Source organism: Camelus bactrianus, chromosome 18 (genome assembly GCF_048773025.1).
Source record: "Camelus bactrianus isolate YW-2024 breed Bactrian camel chromosome 18, ASM4877302v1, whole genome shotgun sequence".
Taxonomy (NCBI): domain Eukaryota; kingdom Metazoa; phylum Chordata; class Mammalia; order Artiodactyla; family Camelidae; genus Camelus; species Camelus bactrianus.
Window position 1 is genome coordinate 15,996,463 of NC_133556.1, and position 15,645 is coordinate 16,012,107.

At 47.2% G+C, this 15,645-nt stretch overlaps 1 long non-coding RNA gene across 3 annotated transcripts in view; it reads left to right on the plus strand.

The window, feature by feature from the left end:
- The window catches only part of LOC123618549 (uncharacterized), a 367,703-nt gene that overhangs the window by 288,854 nt on the left and 63,204 nt on the right, over nucleotides 1-15,645 (plus strand). For all 3 annotated transcript variants that reach the window (XR_012500311.1, XR_012500310.1, XR_012500313.1), the window contains one exon: nucleotides 7,778-7,866. This is a non-coding gene — a long non-coding RNA (uncharacterized LOC123618549). The remainder of the gene's footprint in view (nucleotides 1-7,777; nucleotides 7,867-15,645) is intronic.

Consider the following 15,645-nt stretch of genomic DNA (forward strand, 5'->3'; position numbering starts at 1 on the left):
CCAAAGTGGCAGTTCTGCAAATTGCAGCTGTCTGAGATCGCCACGCTGCCCATGTCCCCCACATTCACAGTCGCAGGCCTCGCAGCCCTGGTGAGCTGCTAACTGCACTGCTTGTTTTGTTTCGTTTCCTGAGGTTTCTGTTTCATTAGTGGCAGGGCTGTTTATAGGTTTGGGGTCATAAGGCTGGCTCTCCACCTCCCGTTTCGTCACAGGAGAGCAGCCTGGGTAACCTGGCCCCAGGTGAGAGAGTTTTCTGGACTCTGGGCATCTCCTCCAAATAGGCAGATCTTCTCCTTGGAAGCCAACATAGCATGGGTTAACTTTCTTTTCCAATTATCTCTGCGTTTTCTATAAAGACATAATCCTTTATTAAATTAATGAGGCATAATAATTATTAATTGCTGATTATTCATAGTCGCGTAGTCTATTTAAAGGAAATGATACCATTTAGAACAAGATTTAAAGATATGCAAATATCAAACAGCTTCTTTTGACTATTCAGCTACTCAGTGGTACCAACATGCTGACTTTTTTGTCAGGAAGATATTAATTTTGTCCTAAACTCCATGAAAGTCAGGGTACCACCTATGTGTCCTTGGCCAACCTCCTTAACTTCTCTGCCAGTTTCTCCATCTGTGAAATGGGTATGTGAATGCCTGCTTGCAGCCCTGCTGGGGCTTTCCATGTGCCGATGGCAGAAAAATGCCTAGCATCGTGCTTAACATGTGTTGAGAAGGTTGCAAAATACTAGTTAGAAGTGGCTTCTTCATCTAACCCTGGAGGTATCTCGTAGTTCTAAATTAAACAATTATATATAAACACATATAAACAGAAATATGTGTTCATGTGTCTGTGTCTATACCGGCATTTCTGTGGCTTTAGCTGTCGACGCTTGGAGGCACCTCTAATGTTTTCTTGTCACCTTCAGGCCTCTCTATTCAACTCCCCTTCTGTCTTGGAATATGGGAGGCAGTGGTGTTCTGCTCCTCGTTGTTCCTGCTCCGTGCTGTTTGTTGTAGCTGAAATAGCAGGATTCTTACCCCCTCCTGCTGGTTCAAGGGCTGGAAGTTCGCCAGACTGTGGGGCCGGGAGAGGGTGACGGCTGGGCTTCCGAGACGCGCCCTGAGGCGCCCTCCCCGGCAGCCTCTCCCGGCCGCTCCCCCAGCCCCGGCTCCTGGGCTCATGCTCCGGTCATCTGATGGGGACTTCAGTACTCGTTCACACGCTCAATTCCGCTCTCTGGATCCAGTGGCTCAGAGAGAGAAACCCCTCTTCTTTCTAAGAAGCCGAGTTCAGGAATCACACATGGTGGAAGGATCCTCTCCCGCCGCAGCCAGAATCCCTTTTTTCACTGAGATGAGAAGGATGAGACTAGCAAGCTCCGCGTTGGCAGCTGCAGGAGGCTGCACGGAGACAGACCCAGGGGTGACGACAAGCTCAGGCTCCAAGTGGAGCGAGGTCAGCAGCTGCTGCAGGTGAAGCCAGGCCAGCGGCAGGGGCGGGGGGCAGGGAAGCGCCACTGCGTTAGTGCGGAGAGCGCTCCGCCTGCCAGAGCCCCTTCTAAACGGGGCTGTGCGCCAGCCGCCTTGTCTGGAACTGGGTACCACTCTCTTCTCGTCTCTGATGAGAACCCTGATGACCAGAGAAGTTAAATGACATTTCCAAAGCCCTGTCGCCATTCAGTGTGAGCCCAAAGTGTGTCCCCAAGGGCAAGTTGGAGGTTCTCACATGGCCAGAGAAAGAGAAGGTGGAAAGGAGGTGTGAGGATGCTGTTGAGGGTCCATGGCTGTTTACTGTAGCCAATGTAATCACTACCTGCTTGTCACTTTTCCCAAAGAGGAGGGAAGGCTCAACTGATTTCACCCTGTGACTCAACTACAGTGATCACTGGGTGTGGATGGCAGGCAGAATACTGGCCGTGTCCTAAAGCCCAGAAACCATGACTGTGTTAGGTTACATGGCAAGAGGGAATGAACGCTGCAGGTGGAACTAAGGTGGCTAATCAGATGACCTTAAAATAAGGAGATGATCCTGACTTATTTGGGGGGACCCCAATGTACTCTCAAGAATCCTTAAATGGGGCCACGGAGGGCAGAGAGCGAGGACCAGAGAGACGTACCTGCCAATGTTGATTTTGAAGACGGAGGAAGAGGATCATGAACCAAGGGATGTGGGCAGACTCTGGAAGTTGGAAAAGGCAAGAAAACAGATTATTCACCCCTACCTCCAAGACTCCAGGAAGAATGGAGCCCGATGGCGTCTTTATTCCAGCGGAGTGACATCCATTTGCAGCTTCCGCTCTCCAAATAAGATTTTTTTAAATGCACTATTTTAAGCCACTAAATTCATAGTAATTTATGGCAGTAGCAACAGGAAAGAAATACAGGAGGGTAACTGCACATTTAAAAGTCATGCAGCACTTGAGTCTAATCAGACCTTTGAGTGGTAGATCTCTTATTGAGAAGAAGAGCGCAGGCTAGACTAGGATCCTGTGGAACAGCCCCACGAGGAAGCGATTAACCCAAACTGGACAGAGCATCATTCCGTAGGACCGCTGACACAGACGGGTACTAAGTCATGGAAATGAAAAGGAGATGCTTACAGGTGTGGCCACTCTATAGTTTTCCCTGGACAATCTTAGTTTATACTTTTTGTCTTGATATATTATTAACAGTACCTTCTTTCACTCTCGGAAGTGTTTATGCTTCAGTGACCCGTTATGTCGTCAGCCTACTGGAGGAAGCTTGAGAGACTTAACAATCAAATACGGTGAATGAAGCCTATGTGAGTCTGGATTTGGGAAAATGAACTTAAAATTAATTTTTTAGGCAATTGGGAAATTTGAATAGGGAGTGGGTATTAGATAAGATTATGATTCTGTGAGGTGTGATAGTAACATTGTGGTTATGTATAAAAATGTCCATTTTTAACCAGATGTTACCAAAGTATTGAGGTGCAAATGGCGTGATGTCTGGGATTTGCTTTAAAATAAATCAGATATAGATGAAACAAAATATAAGGTAGAGATGAAACAAACATGGCAGAATGTTGGTAGTTGTTGAAGCTGGGTGATGGATCCCTGGGAGTTTGTTACACTCTCTACTTTTGTGTTTGAGAGTCTTCAGGATAAAAAGTTTGCAGACAGTGTTCTGCATAGCACTTTGGATATTTAGGGTAGACAGCCATCCGACTTTCCCTTGGCTCCTCTTCTCACGTTGGCTTGGCCTCGGGTGGCTGGCTCGAGGTAAAACTGGGACACAGAGGGAGGAAATATCTCCCCAGGTCTCGAAACAAGGCTATGAACAACAGCCCCAAGGGTTATGCTTTTCCCTAAAGCATAAATTTCCATAAATTCCTAAGACGACAAATGTGCATAAGCAATGATTAATAGCTTGATTCTCATTTGCTGTTGTTTCTTCTGGGAAACCTCGAGGGGCCCTGTGGCTCTGATTTGGGATAAAACCCAGGCATCCCTGCACTCATACAAATGGAGGAATATAAGATTCAAAACCAAACTATGAACTACTGCCCATGGGGGCTAATTATAGTAAGCACCGTGTAGTGAAGAGAATGTGAGTTTGGGGTCCAAAAGCCTGTCGGTCATGTCATATCTGTGTGACCTTAGGCTGGTTACTTGACCTCTCTGAATCCCTGCTTTCTATCTGCAAATTGGAAAAATTAATCCTTATTTCTCAGGATCATGGAGAGGATTAAATGTTCTAACTTACAAAAAATGTTAGGCACATAGTAGGGGCTTAATAAGCATTTGTTCTCCATCACTCCTTGAGTCTTCTTGAGTCGTGGCGGTTTTGGATCTCAGAAATTCACATTCTATTTTGGCTACTATCCTACATTTAAAATGCATTTTTTTCTGACTATAAAATAATATTTACTCATTGTAGAAGACCTAAAAGATTATAGAAGCGTATAAAAATAAAATAGAAACCTTCCATAAAACCACCCATTAAAGATTTCAACTGTATATATTGTGGTTCACTTCCATTCTCTCCCTCTCTCTCTGTTTCTTTCTCACTTTCTCGTGTGTGTATGTAAAAATAATTGAAGTCATCTTATATACAGAATTTTCTATCTGATTTTTTCAATACATTATAAAAGCTTTTCTCTCAGTATTTCCTTCTCCCCACCGCCCCCGCCATGTTTAACAGTAAAAGCATGTGAGTCTTTGGAGTAAGATCAGTGTAGATATGAGAATTCACTGCATCATCATGTCTTAGGTGTTTGACTCTGGGAAAATCCCAAACCTTCTTTTCACAGGGTTAGTGTGGGATTTAAATGAGGTGAGGTCCACAGAGGTCCTAGCACCCTCCCTGAAACCTGGTAAGCGCTAATAAATGGTGATGGCTGTTACTGATACTTACTAGATTCCAGGGCCAGTTAGGCAAGGTTACGCTGCAATGACAAACAGCACCAAAATCTTAGTGACTTTACACAACAAACATCTGCTCCTTACTGTAGATTGAAACCGCGTTCTCTCCTGGGCAGCTGTCTTCACGTCGTAATTTAGAGCTCCAGGTGGCTTCCATCTTACACACTTCCATCACACACCCTTTTCCATGACTGCCAAGGCAGGGAAGAGAATTGGAAGATTTCACACGCGCAATTAACTGCTTTGATCCAGAAGATATATGCATCCATGCTGCTTACAGCCAATTGGCCAGAGCTAATCGCATAACCCCACCTTGAAGCGGGGTGTTTGTGTGGAGAAGCGTGATCCTCCCAGGTGCTCGGAAGAGGAGGAGACCCCTATAGAGGTGGGCACGTGGAGACGCTGCCTGCTGTTCCAGGGCCGTTTGCTCTTGTGGGAATCAGTGTGCTTGGATTCAAGGCCGGCCCCAGCATGTTTATGCAGAGTGAGCCCTCAGCCCTGACCTGGCAGGGAGAAGACAAGGCAGCTGCTATCAGGGGCACTGATGCCTCTAGGTCTGTCTGAAGCCGAGGCCCCCACCAGTGTTTCGATGCCAGTTCTCTCTGTGCGTCTGAGAGTTACTGCCCTGATGCTCAGCGCTGTGAACATGCAGTGAAGTGAAAGGGTCCCTCTGACCGCAGTGCAGCGGTTCACCCGGGCCCTGTCGTCACCCTGATCTGCAACTTGTCCCAAGAGCCAGCAGTCCCGGAAGAGAATGTATCAGGCCCCTGCTCTGGCATTTAAAACCACATGCATCACAGTGCAGGGAACACTAAGAAGATCTGAGCCTTGGTGAGCTAGAGGCTGGGTGAGGCCTCAGGGGCTCCTGGACAACCGCCAGATCTCTAGAAGGACCTGCAAGAAGTTCCACTTCTTGGTTTTCATTCCTTTTTTCTTCTACTCAGATCACATCAGCTTTTCCTCTTCCCACATGTGGGTACGAGGAGAGTAAGGTATGAGCGTGAGAAACGCGGGCGTGCATTTTGGCTTTGCCCCCTGCTAGCGGCGTGCCCTGGGGCAAGTTGCTACCCATCTCTGGGAAGCCTTCATCCTCTCATTTCTGTATTGGAGACAGAATGAGCTCGCTGACATCTATCATTCTATGATGTTGTGACCCCATGTTTGAGTCAAGCCCAGAGCTTGGCTACTGAGGGAGCAACATGTCCATTAGGATGCTTTTGTTCATAGACAACAGAAAATTCAGCTCCAACTGGGGTGAACAACTCCAAGTACTGCCCCCAGATGTATAGACTTCTGGGCAGGGAGGGTTTTAGGACAGGTGACTATTAGCTCAACTCCATCTTCAAAGACCCAGGTTTGCTCTGCTCATCTCTGTACCATCCTTGAGGCTGCCTTCCCCCTTAGTCCATAGGAAGCTGCCTGAAGCTGTTTACATTATCACATCCAGACATGAAAACATCCAGACCAAGAAGAGAGGGCATCCCTTCCAGTGGGGATGAGAGAAAACTTCGCTGAGAGCTGCCCAGCAGCTTCCCCCATTGGTGAGAGGCAGGTCACAAGCCCATGTCCCCAGCATTGCTGTCACTGGCAAAGGGATGGGCTCACCTTAATGCAGACAGGTTCACTCATGGCATCCGAGCTGAGCTCAGCTGGGGATGGGGTATACCTGAATAGTAGCTGAAACAAAAGCAGGCTTCTGCTGGAAAGGAGGAAGTGAGGCTGTGGATGGTAAAACTACAGTGCCATTTCTCACTGGCTTTATCATCTTCTCTTCTGACAATTTATTCGACATATAAGCAATAGTTAGCATACACTGAATGTTTGCTATGTATTGCCTCGGTGTCAAGATTTTTGCAAGCTATTTCCTCCCTAATCTTTACAACGGCCTGGGGAGGCAGATACTAACATCATGCCCATTCTACATATCAGGACGATGAGCTTCCAGTAAGATGACCTGCTCAAGGTCACAGATTAAGTGTCAGAGCCTGGATTCAAGCCAATGTCTGGGTGATTCCAGAGCCTGTGCTTATAACGTCTGCTGTATTGTATTTGGCGGGAAAAAGGAAGAGTCATGATCATCTGGAAAACACCAACCGTGTCTCCTGTACACGTACCTTTGTTGTCTCAATTAATCCCTACAACAAGCTAGCCAAGTAGTCATCATTTTTCCTGTTTTATATTTTGTGCAGCTGAGTCTCAGAGAGAGTATTTAACCAGCCAAGAATTTTATTACCAAAAAAAGGAAGAGACCTACGTCTATTTGATAGCATTCTGTTTCAGGAAATGCTTTGATCCACAAGGGACAGAACACCCAATGGAAAGTGGTCTACACAACAGAGGATCTGATTTTCTATCACAGCCAGAAGAGGAGAAGTCACTCACTCCAGGAGTGGGTCAGTAGCTCAACAGTGAATTACAGACCCAAGCTCTTCCCATATCTCAGCTCCACCATCATCAGTGTGGTGACAGGTCTCCTCTCATAGCCTCCAGGCCTCCAGGTCTTCAGGCAAACTCATTCTAAAGCCAGAAGGGGCAAGGGCAGGCTGGTGAATAAAGCTCTCCCAGACATTTCTCTTTTTTAATCAGGAAGACAGTATTTCCTGAGGTCCCGTAGCTGATTTTCTCGAGGTCCCGTAGCTGATTTTTCCATTGGCCAGAATGCTCCCAATCCTAGCAGCAAGAGAGGCTGGGAAACGACACGCCTGTGTTTTCAGTTGCTGCTGTTGAAAGCAGCAGGTTCAGGCAGCTTCAAAGAGGGCGGAGGAGTGGCCCTGGGGAGGGCAACCAACAGAGCCAGTCCCACACTCTGAAGGGGTTCCAGGGTAGGGCTCGTATCTCAAATTCCTTACATTCTTACAGCCTCACGAGACACTAAGTGCTCCATAAATGCTTTTCAGAATAATTGGATGGTTTAGAAAGTTTGGACTATCTGGGGGATGTTGGAGAAGTGAGTCTGGATGGAATTGTGGATTAGTAGTTGTCTTCTCGGGTCAGGCTGCTGTAACAAAATACCATAGACTGCGTGGCTTAGGAAAAAATTGAAATTCATTTCTCAAAGTTCTGTAGTCTAGAAGTCAAGATCACGGTGCCATCATGTTTGGGTTCTGGTGAGGACCCTCTTCCAGGTGGCAGACTGCTGACCCCTCGTTGTGTCCTCAGATGGTAGAGAGCAGAGGGAAGATGCAAACTCTCTGGTGACTCATATAAGGGCACTAATCCCATTCATGGTGGCTCCACCCTCATGACCTCATCTAATCTTAATTTCTTTCCAAAGGCCCCACCTCCCACATTGAGGGGTAGGGTTTCAAAATAGAGCTTTTGGGGGGAGGCACAAATATTCAGCCCGTAACAGTGGCCTTTTTCCTTACACCCTCTTCTTTGGCCTTTCAGTCATTTCGACAGCTTGCCAGTGGATTAGTTGTTCAGCAAGAAAATGTGAGAGGAGAGGTGAAGTCTCCATGTCCTCATCTGTGAAATGGGTGAGTATGAGATCAACTTTGTGTCTTATAAAGCTTCCAACTTTTGTCCTTGGTTCTGGGATCAGGGACTCTCAGAAAAATGTGACTTAGATCCAACATGCAGAGGGCCCCCAGCCTTGGAGCGCTCCCACTGAGATACCAGAGCAGCTTAACAAGAGGACTATTAAAATCTGCTGGAGAGTAGATTCAAAAGTTTTGTCTGGGAGAAGAGATTTGGCTGGCTTCGCAGAGAGAAGTGAAGGTAATTTACACGAAGGAGATGGCTCATTACCCCCAGCTCTCGGTCGAGGCCCAGCCTGTCCAGCTCTGCCCAGTGAGAAGCTCTCTCTTGAGGAGTGGGGAGAGGTAGACCAGCTGTTCTCAGTTGTGCACAGTGGGATCACTGGCCTGGGTGGTAGTAATGGGGGGCATTTAGAAATAGCGATGCTTGCGTCCCAATCCCACAGATTGTGATCTAGGGTGCAGCCTGGCACAGGGGTTTTTAAGAATTTCTCCAGGTCATTTTTATGCATAGACAAAGTTGAGAACTGCAGCTCTGAATGACACTCTGCCCTCAAGTTCTGGTTCTGTCACTAGTTGTGTGACTTTGGACACAAGTTCATTAACCTTTTGGTACCTTAGTTTTCCCATATGTAAAATGGGCTAATGACAGTCATGGGAGCACCCTGAAGGTGACTGGGATCATCCATATAAAAGCCCGGTGCCTTTCCATAGTAAAGGCTCAATCAAAGTTGACCAATATGCCTCCACATGCCCTGTCCTGCTAACACTTACCAAGGGGTCTGGGCGCTGCTACCATGGATGACCCCACTGTCTCAGACAGCCACCCTGGAAACCCTGCTGCTCAGATCCACCTTTGGAACTCAGACCTCTTGGATACTCATGATGGTCTGGAGTCTTACAGGAATCCTAGGCTGCCTAGAGTAGGTGTCTTGGGTTTTTTCTCTTCTCTTCGTAATAGAATTCCCTCTTTCCTTTGGAGAAACCACCCTTCCCTCATTCTTAGTCCATAGGGAGTTGTATGAGGCTGACCCCAACTCCCAGCTCCAGGCTGTGCAGGTGACCCAAGCTCATCAAATAAAAATGAAAGTTCATTTGTGTCCTTTTTATTTTTAGATTCCACATATAAGTGATATCATATGATATTTTTTTTTCTCTTTCTGGCTTATTCACTTATAATGTCAATTTCTAGGTCCACCCATGTTGCTGCAAATGGCATTATTTTATTCTTTTTTATGGCTGAGTAGTATTCCATTGTATATGTATACCACAACTTCTTTATCCAGTCATCTGTCAATGGACATTTAGGCTGCCTCCATGTCTTGGCTATTAGGAGGGGCAAGGTAGGGGTAGGAGTCAAAAGGTACAAACTATTATGTATAAAATAAATAAGCTACAAGGACATATTGTGAAACACAGGGAATATAGCCAATATTTTGTAGTAACCATTCATGGACTATAAGCTTTAACAATTATGAATCATTGAGGGGGAGGGTATAGCTCAGTGGTAGAGTGCATACTTAGCATGCACAAGGTCCTGAACTCAATCCCCAGTACCTCCATTAATAAATAAATAAATAAACCTAATTACCTCCCCCCAAAAATTTAAAAATAAAAATAAGAGAAAAATTTTTAAAAATTGTGAATCACTATGTTGTACACCTGTAGCTTACATAATATTTGTACATCAACTATACTTCAGTAAAAAAGGAAAGAAAAGAATGAAAGCAACATTTGTTGGTTCTTTTGGGAAAGAGGCCTCCTCTTCGCCCTGACATTGCTGAACTGGGAGGATGTAAGCCTGAAGCTTCTGGAAACCATGTAAGCACCCAGGAGACGAAAGCCTGCCTGGCATACAACCCACACAAGGGAACCAGATAGGGTGACAGGACAGATGTCTTCCCTGTGGCATATTTGGGGACCCGCAAATGGATCTACCAGGGGCTTCTCAGAGACCTGAGCCAATGTGCCCTTTCTGTTCCTCAAGCCTCCTTGAATTGGGCTTCTAATACAATTGAGAGTCTCATGAATATGCCTCACCTTGGCTTACTGGCCGTCCCTAAGGCCAGATCGTATGTCCAGACTGCTTCTTGCTTCCTTTCCCTCTACTGGGAATACCATATTTGCTGGGCTGGCTGTGACAGCCTATGACGGACTCCAGCTAAGATCATCCACATTCTCAGAGTGAGCCAGGGGTGCAGCAGAACCGGTGGTCTGGTGCCCAGGGGACCACGCTACCAGAGCTACTGTGCTCTTGGCTGGCCAGACCACACTTGCATTCTTGTATGTGGCTCTGAGTGTTGGGCTGAAAAACAGCTATTGACCAGCAAGAACCGCCAAGATTGTGAAGGGATTTCAAGTGACATCATAGGAGAACAGAGGGATGGCCCTGGAGAGAGAAGATAGATGGCTGCTTGCTGTAAGGAGGATCATTTAAATTTTAATTTGTAATGATCCGAGTCCTCTAAGAATGGAATGAACTAACTCAGGAGGTAGTGAACTCCCCATGGCGAAAGTTATGCAGGTGTCATGGGTATCAAAGAGACTACTTGCAGAACACTGCATAGGCACTGTCGTAGTTTGGGTTCCCGTAGAAGCAGATCTGAGGCAAGCGTTTGGATGCACCTTGTTCATTATCTCACGAAGCCAGGAACCATGGTGGGAATAGGGAAGGGAAATGGGAAAGGACGGGACACCAAGGAACGGTGCATCAGCGAGCTGGCTTATTCCTGCAGTGGGCCAGCGGGGCTCAGTCCTGCAGGAGACCCTCTGACAGAACGTTAGAACTGTCCCTTTGCCGGCCAAGCAAGCTGGAGGGTTTCACTCGCCTCTGTTCCTCTGGTAGGGGGTGGCTCCAGGAGCATCGACACCCAGGCTGCCCCAGGTGTCACTGAGCATCCTGACCTGACCGCCAACTGTCCTCAGGCGGAGAGACACGGTCTGCAGACGACCTCTGGGTGGGCCCAGGGGATGTGAAAAGAGCACGTGCATCGTGTACAGAAGCCAACTTCAGAGTTTTAACTGAACTCCCCTGGGTCGGATTCTGCCTGTCAGGCGCATTACTTAGCACGCTCAGTGTTTCTAAGACAAGGAATTTGAAAGAAAAATCTCTAATTCCCACACTCCCTCGACTCCATATTTTCTGAGAAACATCTGGCCTGCTTCCTCTATTTCTTCTTCCTACCGGGGCCCCAAAGGCATAAACCTGTAGGACACTGGATGAGAGTGTCTGTAATGCTGTCCTTCCGCACCATCTGCCCCAGGATGGCTGCCGGGTCACAAATGCCCTGGCAGCCCCCGCGATACCCAGGCCAAAGCAGAGAAGCCTTGTGCCCCCAGCATCATCAGAGTCCCCCCGTCGCCGCCGCTGCTCGTGCCTGGGGAGCCAGTTCTTTCCAAAGCATGTTGACAATAATAATATTTGCACAGCGCTTCTGGTTTGTGAAGCACATGACAGGCCCCGGGCAGTCGCAGGGCTCTTAGACCTCCGTGCGAACCAGTCAAGAAAATAATTCAAACCCATTTTGGAGGTGAACCAACAGAGGCTTGGGAAAGTGAGCTATTTCGCCAAGGCAGGCTTCCACCTGGGCACAGTGGAGGGGCCCTGTGCACCCCAGCTGGACGCTAGGCAGGCTGAGAAGATGTGGGCCGCAGAAGCTGGAGGAGCCAAGCAGAGAATGAAGGAGAGGCATTTTTGTCCCAGTGAATTGTGTTTGCAACTTGAAAGAGGAGCTGAGAAGTAGTGAGGGGGCAACATACAATATGCAATGGAGGCGAGCAGGTAGAAGATTACATGGCTCCTGTTTAATGATGTAAAATCCCATAATCCCTCAGGGAGCTTCCAGGACTTGAGACAGTGGTTTCCTTTCTCTCATCATTTTGGAGTTAGTTTATTAAATGGCAGAAAGAATCGTGCGGCAAGGGAAGGCGGAGACAATTCTGTGGTCAAAGAACCCAAGATGACTTCACGGCTTTCTTGTTTCTGCCTGTTCCTTCCTCCTTGGATGCTCCAGGCTGCAGTTCTGGCCTCAGTGACAGGACAGACAAGAACACTTAACAGCATCAGAGAGAAATGGACAATGCCTCCCCCAGGGCTCTACAAGGCCTGCCTTTAAAAAAATTTTTTTTTTATTGTAGTGTAGTTGATTTACAATGTTAGTTTCAGGTGTACAGCAAAGTGATTCAGTTATACATATACATATATTTTTCAGATTCCTTTCCATCATATGTTATTACAAGAAACTGAATACAGTTCCTTGTGCTATACAGTAGGTCCTCGTTGTTTACCTGTTTTATATATAGTAATGCGTGTCTCTTAATCCCCAACCCCTAATTAATCCCTCCCCGCCCTTTCCCCTTTGGTAACCATGGTTTGTTTTCTATGTCTGTGAGCCTGTTTTTAGCAAGCCCTTATTTTACGATTGATGGACAGAGAGAGAGAGCGTGAGAGGAAGTACAGCTGTTGCTAAGTGTTCTGGGCTGAATTGTGTCTCCCTGAAATCCATCTGTTGAGGTCCCAACCCCCAGGACCTCAGAATGTGGCTCCTTGGAGACAGAGGCTTTAAAGAGGTGATTCAATCCAAGGGAAGCCCTTAAGGTGGACCCTCATCCAACCTGGGAGGGGCACACCCAGAGGAAGAGCACGTGAGTGCACAGCCAGAAAGCGGCCGTCTGTAAGCCAAGGAGAGAGACCTCAGGAGAAACCAAATCTGCCGACACCTTGATCTTGGACTTCTAGCCTCCAGAACTGTGGGAAAATTGATTTCTGTTGTTTAAGCCACCCACTGCGTGATATTTTGTCGTGGCAGCCCAAGCAAATGAATACACCGAGAAAGAGAGGACTGGATTTAGAGCTTGGCTTGTTCCTCGATTCTGCCTTCACTGGCAGCGTGAAGTTGGCCTCAGTTTGCTCATCTGTAAAATAATCCCCGCCTCCTGGGTTTGCTGAGGAAGGAACACCCGTGGAAGGATGGAGTCAGGTGATGGTCCTCTCTCCCCCTCTGCCTCCACAATATATCCTGAACCCATTTACAATTGATTCTTTTTATTCATGGGAGTTATGTTCTATAAAGTCGCCACGAACACTGAATTCATGATTCCTGAATAATGCACCACTCATAGGTGAAATATGGGGCTAGGTTCCCGTGAGCTTATGGTCGTGACGTTTTCATCCATCAGTCAATACATAGCTTTGTTTAGTGTGTGTTTCTATTTCAACACAGCTCATTTAATATACGTTGTTGATTCATTAACATTGAACTCACAGCCAGCAGCGCTGTGACTCGTGCCTGAGCGAAGCTTATCTGATGCATTATTTTCTCCGTAAGGCCCATCACAGCCTTCTGGAACTGGGGAACACCAGCCAGCACTTCAGCACGACCCTTGGGGGCCAGTTTAAAATCGCCTACCCAGCAATCAGAGTCACCCCGTAAAAATAATCACCTGCTGTTAAGGCTCCAGTAGCTTCTGATTTCACTTAGAATGAGATCCAGTCACCTTCCCATGAACCACAGGCTCCTCCGTGATTGGCTCCTGCCCCCTCTGCCCTCCCTCCTGTCACTTCCTGCCTGCTCTCTCTGCTCCGGCCCCACCAGTCATGAACCCACCAACCACATTCAATCTCCCAGGCTTTCCTCTCTGCGAGATGTACGTGGCTTCTTGCGCCCACCACCCCCTCTACTTGTTCAGGCTTCTGTTCAAACATCTCCTCATCAGACAGCCTACCCTAATATTATTTATATCTATGTTTAGTATAGATATAATAATCTAATCTATTATAATATGGATGTAATAATCTAATCCATCATTTATATCTATTATTTACTATTTATTCTATTATTTTCCCATATCACCCCTACTTACATCTGTGTTACCCATCCTGATTAGAAGGTAAGCCCCATGAAGGCAGTGACTTTGCTGTTGTTGTTGGTTTTGTTTTTGTTTGTTTGTCCTTTGTTTTATCTCTGGTACCCCAGGCATCTACCTGGCACAGCAGAAGTTCCCTGTGAGTAAATGTTGCTGACCTGTCAGCCACACAGCCCATGGGACCTTGGGGTGCTGGGCTGGTGAGGCTTCTGTATACATACGCACAGGATAATCTCTATTCTCCACGTACCAGCTGACTGCCCAAGAGAGACCGTCTCCAAGCTGGGGCAAAAGGCTGGATTCTGTCCATCGAAGACCCCCATGCCTCAAGACACTTGTCATCCCCAAGGAGACTCCTGGACAGCCAGCTGGGAGGTACCCCTCCATACCTGTGCTCGACAGGCTGAGTCAGCAGGCTGGAGGGGCTGAGCTGGGGTGCTTGCTGGCCTGCAATGCCCCCCATTTCCATTCTCCATACCCAAGTGGAAGCCATACTTAGGAGTCTCCAAGACCCAGTGAGAGATGGATTCCATCTACAACAGGAAGAATTTAGGTAAGACCTAGGGAGGGCACTTAGAGCAGGAAAAAGATACACCCCCTACCGTGAACGCTGGGGGCTTTGTAGGCAGCCAAGATGGCCCTATGGGCTGTGTGGGTCACGACACAAGCCTTGGCCCCTGGGTGCACAGGAGTGCCCGGAGTGGCTTCCATTCTCCAGTTCTCTTCCCTGAGCACAAGTCCAGAATTCCTTCTGCTCTGGTGGGAACCCCCGAGTGGCCAGGTGCACATTTCCATCATTTTAATTCCATATGGATTATTTAAGAGTGGTCCTTTCTTTAGGGCACCTCGGCTGATCAGAGATTGACTGTGTGAGAGGAGGCGCTCCGTGCCCAGCGGCACTGATAAGGCATCCTCTCCGGAAACGTGCCCAGGGAAGCCAGAGGCTGGTCGGCCGCCTCTGTGCAGGTCCGCCAGGAACTGACGAGCCATTGCAAATATCCCACATCAGTGTGTTCCTCTTTGTCACAGTCCCCTCGATGGCGTGATGTTATGATTACAGATGAACAGCGAAATATTTGCATAGCAAACAGCAACATGTCTCTGGTATCATTAGAGGGAGCGAGGAAGCGTCAGCCCTGAGATGGTGCCGAGGCACTGCCGAGCTATCGTGGATCATGTGGCCGTTGTGTGCTGGGCTCTTTACATGCTCAGTAAAATAATGAGGAAACTCATCCGCATAATAGCTGCCATATATCGAGCGTCTGTTGTATGGGAGGCGTTGCACTAAGCCCTCGCCGTGCGTTCGTTTCATTTCATCCTTCCCACAACTTCAGTAGCTCCATTTTATAGATAAGAAAACCCAAGCACAGAGAAGGGATGTAACTTGCTAAGATCACACAGTTTATCAGTAGGAGGGCCAGATTTAAATAATGGCCAAGCTGGTCCCAAACCTTAGGCCACAACAGATGTGATCAGACAAGGGACGTGCCTGCTAAACGTTGCACACAAGTTATTACTGTAGATCCGCCTCGGAGTGTTTCTCAGCCTTGTTCCCTAACGCCTCCCTTCCCTCGTTGTATTTCAATGTCACAGACATACTGTCGACCTGTTTACATACCGTGGCTCTTTGGAGGGCCACAGACCACTGTGATATCTGGACCACAAAGGCATTGGAATATCTCAGGGTTCTCTGAGAATACATCTACTAGATAAGACTTCTAGAGAATTTGCTATGTCCTCTCTATACATTTGAAGCAATTTGGATATATATCAATTAATTTTTTTAACATTTTTTATTGATTTATAATCATTTTACAATGTTGTGTCAAATTCCAGTGTTCAGCACAATTTTTCAGTTATATATCAATTAATTTTTTAAGAAGCCTGATGAGTGTTTAACAGGCAAAGAAAGTG